The sequence below is a fragment of the Panthera onca genome, chromosome D3 (genome assembly GCF_046562875.1).
Source record: "Panthera onca isolate mPanOnc1 chromosome D3, mPanOnc1 haplotype 2, whole genome shotgun sequence".
NCBI classification, from domain to species: domain Eukaryota; kingdom Metazoa; phylum Chordata; class Mammalia; order Carnivora; family Felidae; genus Panthera; species Panthera onca.
Window position 1 is genome coordinate 2,675,334 of NC_138350.1, and position 15,334 is coordinate 2,690,667.

The window sequence follows — 15,334 nt, forward strand, 5'->3', positions numbered from 1 at the left end:
TTTGAGGAACCTCCGTACTGTTCTCCACAGTGGCCGCACCAGGTTGCATTCCCACTGACAGTCTGAGGGTTCCCCTTTCTCCGCATCCTCACCAACAGTCTCTTCTGCTGATTTTTGCCATTGAGAGGTGTGAGAGGGGATCTCATTGTGGTTCTGTTTTGCGTTTCCCTGACAAGTGATGTTCAGTGTCTTTTCATGTGTCTATGGCCCATCTGGATGTTGTGCTTGGAGAAATGTCTGCTCACTTCTGCCCAGTTCTCACTGGACTATCTGTATCATGGCGTTGTAGAAGCTCTTCACGTATTTTGCATACTAACCCCTTATCAGGTACGTCCTGTGCAGATATTCTTACGTTCTTTAGCTTGTCTTTCAGTTTCGTTGATTTCTTCCTTCATCGGGCAGAAGATGTATTTCCAACAGCTTGCTTTTGCTTTTATTTCCCTTGCCTCGGGAGACCTGCCTAGAAAAGTGTTGCTACGGTCAATGTCAGAGCAAATGACTTCCTATGTGCTCTCGTAGAATTTCTATGGTTTCAGGTCTTGAATCCATTTTGAGATTATTTTTGTGTATGGTGTAAGAAAGTGTCCGGTTTCGTTCTTTTGCTTATAGCTGTTTGGTTTTCCAACACCATTTGTTGAAAAGACTTTTTCCTATTACATATTCTTTTCTCTGGTGCCCGAGATTAAGTGACCATATAATTGTGTGTTTCTGGGTTTTCTTTCTCTGTTCTGTTGATCTATGTGATCCTTTTTGTGCCAGTAATCTACTGTCTTGATAAGCATAGTTCTGTGGTAGAACTTGAAGTCCAGAGTGTGATCCCTCCAGCTCTGCTTCTCCTTTTCGAGATTGCTTTGGATATTTGGGGTCTTGTGGTTCCATACAAATCCTAAGGTTATTCTAGTTCTATGAAAAATCGTTGGTATTTGAGGATTGTGTTAAACCTATAAACTGCATCGAGTAGTAAAGCAATATTCTCCTAATCCCTAGTCCTAGAATGACTTTCCATTTGAGTGTTCAGTTTCTCTCATCAGTGTTGTATGGGTATCACAGTATAGGTCTTTCACTTCTATTGTTAACTGATTCCTGGGTGTTTTCTTGGTTTTGGTACAATTGTAAATGGGGTTTTCTTAAAGATCTTTAATGTTTTTAACTTAATTTGAGGGGGGTGGAGGGGAGCAGAGAGTGAATCTGAAGCAGGCTCCAAATTGTCAGCCTGGAGCCCAATATTGGGCTCGAACCCACAAACCATGAGATCATGACCTGAGCCAAATTTGGATGTTCAACCAATTGAGCCACCCAGAGACCCATGGGATTGTTTTAATTTCCCTTCCTGTTGCTTTATTATGGGCATAAAGAAATGAACCGATTCCTCCACACTGATTTTTGTATGCTGTGACATTACTGGATTCATCTATGGGTTTTAGTAATTTTTTGGTAGTCTTTAGGGATTTCGACATACAGTATCCTGTCATCTGCAAATAGAATTTTACATATTCCTAACCTGGATGCTTTTTATTTGTCTGGTTGTTATGGTTAGGACTTCCAGCACTATGCTCAACAGTGGTAAGGATTGATATTCTTGTCTTGGTCCTAATCTTAGGGGGGAAAGCTCTTAGTTTTTCACCATTGAGTGTGACTGTACCTGTGGCTATTTAAGGCTTTTTTTCTTTTACTTTTTTTTTTTTTTACACTGAGGTGTGTTTCTTCTCATTCTACTTTACTGAGAGTTTACTATGAATTTATGTACCTTTTCAAGGGGCTCTCTGCATCTATTGAAACAATCGTGACTTTTAATCCTTACTGATGTGATCTGTCACATTGATCTTGTGAATATTGAATGACCCTTGCATTCCCAGAATAAAACCCATGTGATCATGAATATTTCTTAAAGTAGTGTTGGATTTGGTTTAATATTTGAGGATTTTTGCATCTGTAATCATCAGAGAAAACTGCCTGTATTTCTTTTTCATATCTTTATCTGGTTTTGGTATCTGGGTAACGCAGGCCCCTTAAAGTGAATTTGGAAGCTCTCCTTTATGTCTTTCTGGAATAGATGGAGATATTTGTTAAAACTTTCTTAGGAAGTCATCTGGCCCTGGACTTCTGATTTTTGGGAGTTTTTCGATTACTGATTCAGTTTCATTGCTAGAAGTTGGTCTGTTCAAATTTTGATTCAATTTTGAGGGGTTATAGGGGTCTCAGAACTCATCCACTTTTTTTCTAGGTTGTCCAATTTGTCCTATGTTTCATAGTATTATAATCCTTTGTGGTGGTGAAGGCTATTTCTCCTGTATCCTTTCTGATTTTGTTGGAGTCCTCTCCTTTTTGAGGAGTTTTGCTAGAAGTTTATCAGTCTTGTTGATCTTTCAAAGAACTAGCTTCTGGTTTCATTGATTTATTTTTTTTAGTTTCTATATCCTTTATTACTGCTCTAATATTTCTGGTTTTGACGTGTTTGGTTTTTTTTTTTGGTGGTTCTTCTAGTTCCTTTACATGAAAAATCCTAAACGAACCAAATTTTATCTGGAGGTTGGCCTGTATTGCTAGAAATTTCCCTCCTAATATGGTTCTTTTGCTGCAACCCAAAGATGTTGGACCGTTGTTTTCATTTTCATTCATCTCTATTTGATTTCCTCTTTGATTTCTCAGTTGACCCATTCATTGTGTAGTAGCATGTTCCTTAACCTCCCGGCATTTGTGGCTTTCCAGATTTTTTTTTTCTTCTTGTGGTTGACTTCTAGTTCATAGAGTTATGGTCAGAAAAGATGCTTGTTATGGCTTTGATCTTCTTGAATTTGCTGAGACTTGTTTTGTGGCCTAATCGATGTGATCTCCTCCAGAGAATGTTCCATGGGCACCTGAAAAGAACATATTTTAGGGTGAAAGGTTCTGAATATATCCATCTGGTCTAAGGTGTCTTTCCAAGTCACCGTTTCCTTGTTACTTTTCTGTTTGGATGGATCTGCCTACTGATGCGAGGGGGTGTTAAAGCCCCTTGCTATTATCCTGTTACTATCTATTACTTTAACTGCTTTAAGGATTTGGGTGCATAAATATCTCAATTGTGTCTTGATTGTCCCCTTAATGATTCTCTCATGTCCTTTGTCTCTCACTACGGTCTGTGTTAATGTCTATTTTGTCTGATGTAAATATTACTACCCTGACTTTTCTTTTGACATCTGTTCACGTGATCATTCTCCCAACTCCTCATTTTTAGCCTGCAGGTGTCTTTAGGTCTAAAATGAGTCTCTTGTAAGCAGCATATGGATGGGTCATTTTGGTCCACGCTGTCACCCTAGGTCTTCCAAGAAGAGCCATGTAGTCCATTTACTACTTTCAAGGTAATTAGTGATAGAGCGGTTTATTGCCATTTTATTTGATAAATGGTGGTGTAGTTGTTCTGTCTTGTTCTCTTTATGGTCTCTGGTGATCAACGTGCATTCCTCTTTATCTTTGCATACGTATTAGTGGGTTTTGATTCCTGGCTACCGTTAGGTTTGTACGTAACCCCTTCGTATTGCCACCTGTATGAAGTTGATGGCTGCTTAAGTTTGAGTCCGTTCATGACTCCTCTTACCATGTTTTAGGTACAGTGTCCTGCTCTACGGTCTCTTATTTTGTGAATCCCTGGACTGATTTTTTTTTTTTTTTACAGAAATAATTCCTACTGCTTTTGTACCTCCTACTTTCCTTACACTTTCCTGTGGTGCTTCCTTTCCACTTAAAGTCCCTATAGTATTTCTTGTAGAGCTGGATTAGTGGCCAAGAATTCCTTTAACTTCTGTTTGTCTGGAGGACTCAATCTTTCCTTCTATTCTGAATTAGTCTTGCTGGATAGAGCATTCTTGGCTGCAGATTTTCCCTTTCGGCCCTTTGAATATATCCTGCCACTCCTTCAGGCCTGCAACGTTTCTGCTGGAAAGTCTGCTTATGGCCTTATGGGGTTTCCTTTGTATGTAATAGCTTGCTTTTGCTGCATTTAAACTTACCACTATTTTTTGCCACCTTAATTGCTACATGTCTTGGCGTGGACCTTCTTGAGTTGATTTTGTTGGGGGTTCCGTGTGCCTCCAGATCTGATCTGCTTCCTTCCCCAGATTTGGGAAGATTTCAGCTATTTCTTCCAATACATTTTTCTGCTCCCTTTTCTCCTTCTGGGATCCCTATAGTGCAAATCTCCTATGTGGTTGTGCTGAGTTCCCTGAGTCTATCATCCTTTTGCATAATTTTCTCCCTTCAGTTTGGTTTTTCTGTCTCCACTTGTGACTATTCTGTCCCTGGATCTGACTTGTTCCTCTGCTTCATCTAGTGTGTTTTCAATATCCTTTATTGTGTTCTTCATCTGATTGGTTCTTTATTTCTTTGAGGGTTTCACTGAGGTCCTGAGCCTTTCATAAAGTCCAGCGAGCATCTTTATGATCATTACTTTAAATTCTCTGGCAGACAGGTGCACCTCTGTGGCTCTGCCACGGTTAAACGTCTGACTTCAGCTCAGGTAATCTCGTGATCAGTGCATTTGATCTCCACGTTGGTCTCTGCGCTTCTGTGCTGACAGCTCAGAGCCTGGAGCCTGCCTCAGCTTCTGTGTCTCCCTCTCTCTCTCCTCCTCCCCTGCTCTCCCTCTGTCTCAAAAATAAACCTATTAAAAAAATTTAATTCCTCTGGCAGGCACACTCTATCCATTTCATTTAGGTCTCTTGCTGTGACTCTGTCCTTTTTTTCTTTTTCTCATTTGCAGCACCTTCCTCTCCTGATTCCTTTTGTCTAACTCTGTGGAACATTGCCAGCTAGGTCTCCTGCTTGTGAAGGTGGCAGCCTTCTGAAGTAGTCCTGGACCACCCTCCAGTGCAGTGTCTCCTGTTCTCCAGAACGTGGTGTTTCAGGGGTGTCTCTTGTATGCATTGTGTGCGCCCTGGCCCCTTATTTTTGCAGTCCTCTGTGACGGCTGTCTTTGCTTGTTGTGGGCAGTGTTTGGTCTCTGGCATTAGTTGCCTGTCTGGAGACACCTCAGCTGCCAGTTGAGCAGATGGTGCATTTACCTTAGATGCAGTAGCCATGAGCTGAGGGTGCTTGGCCAGTGTGTTCCCTGAGAAGCTCTGATTGTGTGGGAGCCTACAGTCAGACCAGTCATCTGCCCCTAGCCCAGTGCCAGGGCCTCCATCTGGGGGGGGGGGGTGTGGTTCTTGCCCCTCTCCTGAGGGAGGAGGTCCTGATGGAGAGCTGTGGCTCCTGTGGGAACTGCTTGTGCCCTGCTGGGCCCAGGGCACCACCCTCTAAAGGTTCTGGCCAAGAGATCGTTTCAGAGACCAGATCTGCCAAAGCAGTGGTGGGGTGGGGGGGGGGGGGAAAGGTTGGTGTAGCAAGTTTGTACCCTGTGAGAGGGGCCCTCAGTGCCTGAACTGGAGGGGCGGGACGGTGAATGCACGGAGTTGGTAGGGTGGTGGTGCCGCCAGCCAGTAAGGTAGTGACTCCTGCAGGTGGGACAGGGGCACGAGATGTTGGCCAGCTCCTCTGTTCTTGGAAGAAACCCCTAGTGATTTCTGTCCCTCCAGGACCTGCTCAGAGACCATTAAACTCTCCTTCCCATGTGCCTCAGGTCCCTGTCACACTACTGCTTCTGTCCTCGTTCTCCAAGGGCTGTTGTACTGCCTCATCAAGGGCATGGACTCCGTCTCCTCACCTACCTGCTCTCCCAGAGCCGAACCCTCTGGTTTTTAAAAACTCCGTGTTTTAATCCCTGCTGGCTGTAAAAACTCACAAAATTCTGCACCCTCCCTATCAAAGCCACCTGTTTGGGGAGGCTGCATGGGAAAAACCATCCCCTGTGTGGGCCTCTGTCTGTACCTCTCTGTGCCGACAGCATCCCTCCCAAGGATGGTCCCATGAGTCCTTTTAGTTCCCAACCACATCTCCACCCCTCCTACCTTCCTCCATGTGGCCTCTTCTTCACACTTAATTGTGGAGTGCATTCTGCCACTCTTGAGGTCCTTTTCTGGGGTGCTTACACTCATGTGGGTGTTAACTTGTATGCCTGGGATGAGGTGAGCCTATGGTTTTCCTCCACGGTTTTCCCTGGAAGTCCTTGATTTTATTAAACTCCATATAAACGAAAGCAATGAGTCAAAGAATAACTTGATTATCATTTCACTCTGCACATTTACCCTCTAGGGGTAATCCATGGTCCATCCATAATGTCCTAAATGGCCAAATCTCATTCTCTTTTTATGGCAGAGTAATATTCCATTGTGTTTATGCCATATCTCATCCATTCATCTATGGAAGGACACTTGGTTTTCTCCCAGATCTTGGCTATGGTAAACGCTGCAGTAAACCTAGGGTTGCATCCTTTTGAACTTGTTTTATCTTCTTTGAATACCTAGTGGAATTACACATCATCTGGCATTGTATTTTCATTTTTTAAAGGGACCTGCATATTGTCTTCCACAGTGGCTAAACCAACTTCCCTTCCTACCAAAAATGCACAAGGATTCCTTTTTCTCTGCATCCTCGCTGACACTTCATTGTCTTGATTCTAGCCATTGGGGGGTGTAAAGAGATATCTCATTATGGTTTAAACATGCATTTCCCTGGTCAGAGATGGTGAGTACGTTTTCACGTGTCTGGCCATCTGTATGGCCTCTTCAAAGAAATGTGTCTCCATATTCTCTGCCTATTTTCTAATAGGAGATATATAATTTTTTTGGTGTTGTAGAAGTTCTCCATATAGTTTGGGTATTAACCTTTCACCAGCTATGTCTTCTGCAAATCTCTCCTCCCATTCAGTAGGTTGTCTTGTCAATGGTTTCCTTTGTGCAAAAGCTTTTTGTTTTGGTGTTGTCTCAACAGTTTATATTTGCCTTTTATTTCTCTTGCCTGAGGAGGAACGTCTAGAAAACCATTGCTTAGGCTCCTGTCCGAGCACTTCCTGCCTGTTTCCTAGGAGTCTGGTGGATTTAGGTATACATTCCATCTTGAGGTGATTCTTGTGTGGGGATAAGGAGGTGGTCCACCTTCATTTTCTCATGTGTAGCTGTCCAGTATTCCCAGCACCATTTGTTGAAGGGACTGTTGTCTTCCCGTTGGATATTGTGGTCTCCTGGTTTCTCTGCTCTGTACCATTGGTCTAAGCATCTATTTTTGTCCCCCCACCATACGGCTTTCATTTACAACTGCTTTGTGTAGCACATCTTAATCTGGGATTGTGAGAAGTCCAGCTTTGCCTTTCCTAAGATTACTTTGGCTATTTGGTAGCTTTTGTGGTTCCATCCAAACTTTAGTGTCCTAATTTGTGAAGACTCCTATCCTTATTTGGAAAGGGATAGTTTAGGCATTATGGGCACTTAAATAATCTTCCAGCCCATGTGCATGGAACATCTTTTCATTTGTGTCCCTCACAATTTCTTCAATGTTTTATAGTTTTTGGTGAACTAGGCACTTACCTCCATGGGGGTTATACTTGTTCCTAGTTTATTCTTGGCCAATTGTAAATGGACTTAATCTGTTATACTTTTGTACAGAAACACAACAGATTTCTGTATTACTTTTGTAGCCTTCAACTTGACTGAATTCTATTACTTTGAATGGTTTCTGGTGGAGTTCTTAGGGTTTTCTCTGTATAGTATCCTGTTCTCTGCAAAGAATAACTCTTTAACCTACTTACCAACTGGGATGCATTTTTATTGATGCTATGGCTGGGACTTCCAGTACTATGTTGAATAAAAGTGGGAAGAGTGCACATCCTTGGCCTTTTCCTGATCTTGGAGGGGGGAGCTTGTTTTTTCCATTGAACATATTAGCTGTGGGTTTATCACATTATGTTGAGCTAGGTTCCCCCTAGACTCATGTTGAGAATTTTTATCATGAACAGATGTTGAATTTTGTCGAATGCTTTTTCTGCATATGTCGATCATGATTTTTACCTTTTGCTTTGTTAATTGGTATTCCGTTGATTTACGAATAGTGAACTGTCCTTGCATCTCTAGAATAAAACCCACATGGTCATGATGAATGATTCCTCTAATGTATTGCTGGATGCAGTTGATTTCACCTTTTCTTGGAGACTTTTGCTTCTGTGTTCATCAGGAATGTTGACCTGTGAGTTAGTTATGTAGGATCTTTGGTTTTGGTATCAGGGCAATGCTGGCCTCCTAGAATGTATCTGGAAGCATGCTTTCCTGTACAATTATTTGGAATAGGCATTAGCTCTTAATATCTGGGAGAATTCATTTGTGAATCCATCTGGTCCTGGACATTTGCTTGGGAGGTTTTTAAATACTGGTTCAGCTTTACTTGCAATTGGTCTGTTCAGATTTCCTATTTCTTCCTGATTCAGTTTTGGAAGATCTGTTGCTAGGAATTTCTCCATTTCTTCTAGGTTGTCCAAGTTATATAAATTGTCATAATCTCTTTATATTTCTGTGGTGTCCTTTTATGACTTGGGTCTTCTTTAAGGAGCAGTTATATCTTTATCATTTTTGTCTTTTTAAAGACCCAGCTCTTGGTTTCATTGATCTTTTCTATTTTTAGTCCTATCATTTCTGCTCTGACCTTTATTTCCTTCTAGCTTTGTGCTTCCCCCATTTCCCCCCCACCCCCCCCATAGGTATAACATTCGACTCCTTGAGATTTTTGTTTCTTGAGCTAGGCCTGTCTCACCATCTGTGGTTGTTAGAACAACTTTCACAGGATCAGATTTTTGACCATATTTTCAGTTCTGTATTTTTCGTAATTCATTTCCATGTATTTGATTTCTCCCATTGGTCTAGTAGCATGCTTAGCCTCCATGTGTTTCCCCCCCCCCCCCCCCCAATTTTCTTGTAACTTCGTTTCCTGCCATTGTGATGGGAAAAGATGCTGGATATATTTCAGTTGTCTTAAAGTTGAGACTTGTTTTGTGGCTGAACGTGATGTATCCCAGAGAATGTTCCATGTGGTTTTGATAAGGTGTCTTCTGGTTTTGGATGGAATGTTCTGTAGAGATCTAAGTATTTTTGGTCTAATGTGCTGTTCAAAGACTGTCTCCTTCTTGATTTTTCTGCCCAAATGATCTATCCATTCGTGTGCCATGTTAACCTCCCCTCCTACTGTATTGCCATCAACTTCTCCCTTTATTTCTGTCAATGTTCACTTAGGTATTGAGGTGCTCCAATGTTGGGTGCATAGATATTTACAACTGTTACAAGGCTTCTAAATTTTGTGGTATCAGAATGAAAAGTACAGTGGTGGTGAATTTTCCCCTCGGGTAGTTGGACATTAGGCTGTGTATCTGTATTTCATGTGCAATGAAATAGGATGTGAAAAATGCCTTCATCAGCTTCCAAAACCACTCCTTTGGAGTTCTGTGGGCCTGAATGAAACTTACTGTAATAATTGCACACGGAGACTAATTGTTCAGAGAAGTCTGTGCTGAAATTCAGAAGTCTTATTCTACCTGCCCTCTAACTGCACTTCTGAAGCATCCTGCATTTTGTCAAGCTGTGAAGACTTTCTCTAGTGTCTCCAGGATGTTATAACTGCATATAAGACTATTTATGTGCCTACCCGCTTCACATGTTTACTCAGCTGTGAAAGAATTTTTCCCATCCGTGGGCTGCCTCTTCCAGCTCCAAAACGTCGATAGTAAGATGGTCTGCCTGCTGATCCTGCTCTGTAACTTGAATTGCTTGTCCCTCCAGTTGGGGACTGGAGTTCCAGAAGGTGCAGGGATCCCCACTCCTTCCTCCTGTCCATCCACACCTGGACCACCTTCTGCCCACCATACTGCGCACTCTTTGGGAGAAAGCATTCTGCAAACAGTGGCAAGCTACGGACTCTCGCTGAATGAGTTGGTGCCGAAGCAAATGCGCACTGGAGATGGTCTTAATTTGAATGGGAGCGAAGCCGTGATCTTCCTGCTCCGGTGACCAACACTGGACTTTGCCGGCTGTACCCTCTGTGTGGCCCTGAGCCAGGCGTTCGTTGGGGGTATACGTAACCTGAAGGGGAAATGGGGTCTTAACAGCTGCCCCGAGAATTCCCCTGTAGTGGGTGTGAAACTCCCACCGGGTCGCCTGTGGAAAATAACCTCTATTTTCAAGGAACTCTGTGTTGACTTTAAGCTCTGATTGTCCAAAGCGACAGAAGAATTTTTGTCAGCTCCTGACTTCCTATGTCTTCCCTGCCTCAGCCCGGATCTTAGTTATGGGATATTCCTTGTGTGTGTGTGTGTGTGTGTGTGTGTGTGTGTGTGTGTGTGTGCGCGCGTGCGCGTCCTTCCCCCTGCCCCCCCCACCCCCACCCTGCCAGTCACCACAGAAGAGGGAAAGTGCTCCCAGGAGTCTTAAATGGATGGACCTACTCCCTGCAGCAGTCCTCCCTTGCAGTCCTGATGCCCAGGCCAAAGTGGTGTGGCCCCTACCTCCCCAACCGCAGAGGGTAGGGCAGCTGGAAATGTTTAGTGACCAGTTCCGGGGGCCCCCATACAGTGCTGCCCCCCACCCGGTGTTAAGCTGAAAGGTGTCGGGGGATCGGAGGGGGTGGCGGGGGAGGAGGAAGCAGGTGGATTGTAGGGCATCCATACATTGTGATGTGACCTGGCTCCGATTCTGTGCTGAAGCTTACCCAGAAAGACTTCGCATGACATCAGATTAATTTTCTCACTGAAACCAGCAACGGGGCTGAATCTGGCATCATGAATGATGGGGTCCCGAGCAGCGCCAGCCCACGTGGACAGACTGCTGGTATCCTGGGCTCTCTTGCTGCTTCCTTGGAACTGCTTTTGCTCTGTAAGAGACCCACTTTGATTGCACAAGTGGAGATGTATTCCTGGGAGCTGGAGGGGGAGCAGTGAGGATTCTTGGCTTCCTCCCAACCGTCTGTTCCAGCAGCTTCCTGAGCAGCCTAGAGCAGACCCCACTGGTTCTCAAAAGCAACACGGGGGCTCCTGCCACAGAATATCTGGGATTTTTTTTCATGGGGACAGTCCAGATGCATCTAACAGCAAGGCTTATGGAATTTGTCCCCATTCCTGTGCTTCCTGAGGTGTGGGGTTGGTTTCACCCATCCAGAGACCCTGTGCTGATTTCTAAGACTTGTGAATATCTCTGGGTACCCATGTGATGGCAATCCTTGGTTTTATCCACACTAGAGTAGGCTGTCTTCTATGTTAGGAGAAATGGTGTCCTTACCCCCCCCCCCCCCCCCCCCACTGTGCCAGCCCCTCCTGAGACACTGAAGGGAAATGCAATTTGAGAAAAGGCCATTCTTTAGATGCTTGCATCCAGGCTCAGGTGAGAGAAATGTCCTAGAAAGTATCGAATAGTCCTTGAGAAGGTTGAAGACAAAACCCAGCTGTACCAATCAGGGTCTCAGAAGGAAATTGTAGGTCGTCCTTAAACTATCACAGTGATGTGGGAAGGCTTGAAGAGATCGAGAACACCCAGGGCTTCCCTCTCGGCCAGATGTAGCAAGTGGGGGAGCATGTGGGGATCGGTGCCCGGGGGAAGCACAGCCTAGGAAGGGCAGTCTGGAAGTACTATGGTCTTGTCTAGAGACGCACAGAGCATGCCAAACCTGGCATCTGGGGCAGAAGTTGGGCATAAATACTCTTCCCTATCTCTACCCTCCTCTGTTCTGGTGAGACCAGAGAGTCTCTTAGACTAGGAGGACAAGGGAGCCTGTGTGATACAATATACCCAACTGGGGGCATGGACTTGGTGTCTCCAGTCTTGATGGAGCCATAGTGTGACCCGGGGCAAGAACTAAGGGGGAGAGGCACAGCCCCATGTGTATCCCGGGCCCAGAACCCAAGAAGGGAGAACCCCTTGCAGGCTGGGGTGCTCTGCACAGATGTCCTGCATGACGTGGGGCTGGATAAGAGACCTGGATGAGAGGAAACCATCTCCTGGGACAGGGTCTCCATTTCACACCTAATAATCCTAGTCCCTCTAGTTGCCTGGTAGGGATGGAGCTCCTCTTCCCTCGCAGAACTCCTCTTCCCTCGCAGAACTCCTCTTCCCTCGCAGAACTCCTCTTCCCTCGCAGAACTCCTCTTCCCTCGCAGAACTCCTCTTCCCTCGCAGAACTCCTCTTCCCTCGCAGAACTCCTCTTCCCTCGCAGAACTCCTCTTCCCTCGCAGAACTCCTCTTCCCTCGCAGAACTCCTCTTCCCTCGCAGAACTCCTCTTCCCTCGCAGAACTCCTCTTCCCTCGCAGAACTCCTCTTCCCTCGCAGAACTCCTCTTCCCTCGCAGAACTCCTCTTCCCTCGCAGAACTCCTCTTCCCTCGCAGAACTCCTCTTCCCTCGCAGAACTCCTCTTCCCTCGCAGAACTCCTCTTCCCTCGCAGAACTCCTCTTCCCTCGCAGAACTCCTCTTCCCTCGCAGAACTCCTCTTCCCTCGCAGAACTCCTCTTCCCTCGCAGAACTCCTCTTCCCTCGCAGAACTCCTCTTCCCTCGCAGAACTCCTCTTCCAGGGTGCATGTTATTGGCCACCAGCGTTCTAGGCTCCCAAACTGAGAACACAACCACATCTTAGGGGCCCTACATCCAATTGGCTGCAGAAAGCGGTTTTTCAGCTTCCAACCTCTCCTCGTTCTTTTAAGTTTAATTTTGAGAGCATGGGGAAGGGGGGGGGGGGGCAGAGGGGAGGATCCCAAGCAGAGTCTATACCACCAGTGCAGAGCCCCACGCAGAGGTCAAACCCGCTAACTGGGAGATCATGACCTCAGTGGAAGTCTGCTGCTTAACTGACTGAGCCACCCATGCTCAGTCGTTCTTTAGTTCCTGGACTATGGGAGGGTTTCCTAAGAGTTTTTTTTTTTTTTTTTTTTTTTTTTTTTGCCTCTGTTCCTTTTCACCTTGTTGGTTCATTAGGGGACAACCAGAACAAGGTCACAAAAGGAAGATCTCATGTGACTTCATTCTGGTCAAGAATGGCTCCCTGTTCTCCACCTAGACTAGCCCTAACTTCCAGCTTGTGCCCCATGCCCCCTGAAAACTGTCCTTGTAGGTCTCCTCTGTTCAGAGCTATGGGCAGTTTCCTATTCTCCCTGGAGTCTCCCATGCCTGCTTTATGCTGATAGTTCAACACCAGTGCTCTTAAATCACGCTGCCCGAGGTGGATTCTGACCTCCCCCTCATGCTGGCTGCATGATCGGAGTCACTGAATCCTTTGTCTGATACCTTCATCTGCCAAAGGGGGACGATGACAGCCCTGGTCGTAGCGCTGCTGTGGGGGTTAATGGCGTAATGCATGCAGGGCACCCTGGACTTGTCCAATGTATTGTCATTATTTGAATAGGCATCATGTCTACACATTGAGGAACACCCTTGGTGTTGGCTTCTCTCAATCCCTCTCTGTTGCCTGAGTCCTGTCCCCTGCTCCTGCCTCGGTAGGTGTGTCACTGCTGAAGCTCTTCCAACAGCCCCCTGGTAGTATGATGGTAATGGGTCTGTCTCCTCTGGTAGGCTTCCCTGGGCTGTACAAAGACAGGCACGGTGTCTCTTATGTTTTGTGTCCCCGGTGCTTGGGTGGGGGAGAAGGCCCTTGAAACTATAAATCCTACCAAATGCCTGCCTTGAACAGAGGTGGGTTGTGTTGAATCTAGCCCTTGAAGGGTTTTTAGGTGTGGAAATGTCCTGTGCTCCTTCAGTGTCTTAGAACCCCAGAGATGGGCGGGACCTGGACCAGATTCCTGACTTTGGGATAAACCTTTCTCCAAGTCACAAAGAGAGGGCATGGTGAAGGACACAGGAATTTTAGCATCACGAGGAAGACAACTCACGGGCATTGATGAAACTGGAATTCTGACCTCAGACCTGGGTTTGCACCTGCATGACCCACTGGTTTGCTAAGGACACTGAACAAGTGACTTGACCTCCCAGCTTCACTCTATTCATTACAAGGGGAAATAATACTACCTGCTTCGGAGGATTGTTGTGGTGGCTAGATCAGGTAATCAACGTGCTTAACATCCTGGTTGGAGAAGGGAAAGTGCTCAGTTAAACCTGGACCTCATCAGCTGGGATGAAGAGCTGTTTTGGGCAGGGGAAGGGAGGAGTTGGAACGAGGCAGTGCGTGGAAAACCTGGTTCTGGAATATCAGCTGAGCAGTTTGGACTCCCATCTTGTGGAGGGGGATGTCCAAAAGACCTGCATCAGAATCTTGTTGGGCTGTCCTATAAAATCATGTGCTTTCTGGAGCCCTACCCGGAAGCTTCTGAAGGAGAACCTCTTGAGGTCGGCGCAGGAACTGGCAAACTTGATGACCTCTCCTGGCCATTTTGGCGGATGTTGTAACTTAACAGCTCTTGCTAAAAGCATCGAACAGCAGGAACCATAGAAAACATGGGAAGATGTTCCTAGGAATGCTTTGGGGACCAAGCCACATGCTCCCAGGTCTCAGAAGAAGGAATAGAAACAAGGAGCCTGGTCAACAGAACGGACCAAATGAATGGAAACAAGGAGCCCGGCTAACAGAATGGACAAACTCCAGGTGCTGAAGCTGAAATCTGAATCCCAAGAATCCCGGGGAAAGAGTGGATGCTTCACTGTTACCCTGAGCAGCTGGGTCTTTTAACTTGCCATTGATGACACCTATTCAGAGAGTCGTCCCCCGCAGCTCACTCTCAATTCACAGCATCCTCTCACTTAGAACTCACTTTGACGTGCAGAGAATCTGCCTCCGTTAAGCCGGATTTCATCTTTGTGAACCGTGTCAATCTCTGCTTTGTCTATATGTTCTTGATCCCTCATGACTATTGGCTTTTACCTCGTGTACTCGTACGAAAGTTACCTGGTTTGCCCTGAGTTCCAATTTTAAAACTCTGTGCTGGCTCCTGCCTCTTTAGCTTTCCAAGGTGAAAGTTACTGGAGGCAACTCCTGGGGCTCAAAGTTTGCACAGAACAGTGAGGTTGATATTTGGGAGGAGGGATATATGACCTAAAGAGTATTTCCTTAAAGCCATGTCTTTCTACCCGTTGAAATTTATGTTCAAGGTTAACTGTGTCATGGTCTGATATAATGTTTGAACACTGACTTTCCGATCACTTGAAAAACAAGTAAAATGTTGTCTGGTGGTTAGATCGAACACATCTTGATGATTGGCAAAAAGTCCTTTCTTCCTATGTTTAGTTTGTAATTCTAGTCAATGTAATCAGTGAGACTGCTGTTATTTTACTTAAAAAAAAAAAATACAAAGGAACAAAACAGGAAGAGGTGGGTATAAGGGGTCCCGAAGGTCTCTAAACGGAACAGGATGGAAAGCCATGTGGGGCGCTCTGTGGTCGTGGAGTAGGCTGAATGTGGGCAGAGCCTGAGTCTCAAACTCTCGGAGCAGGACCAGTAACCACTGT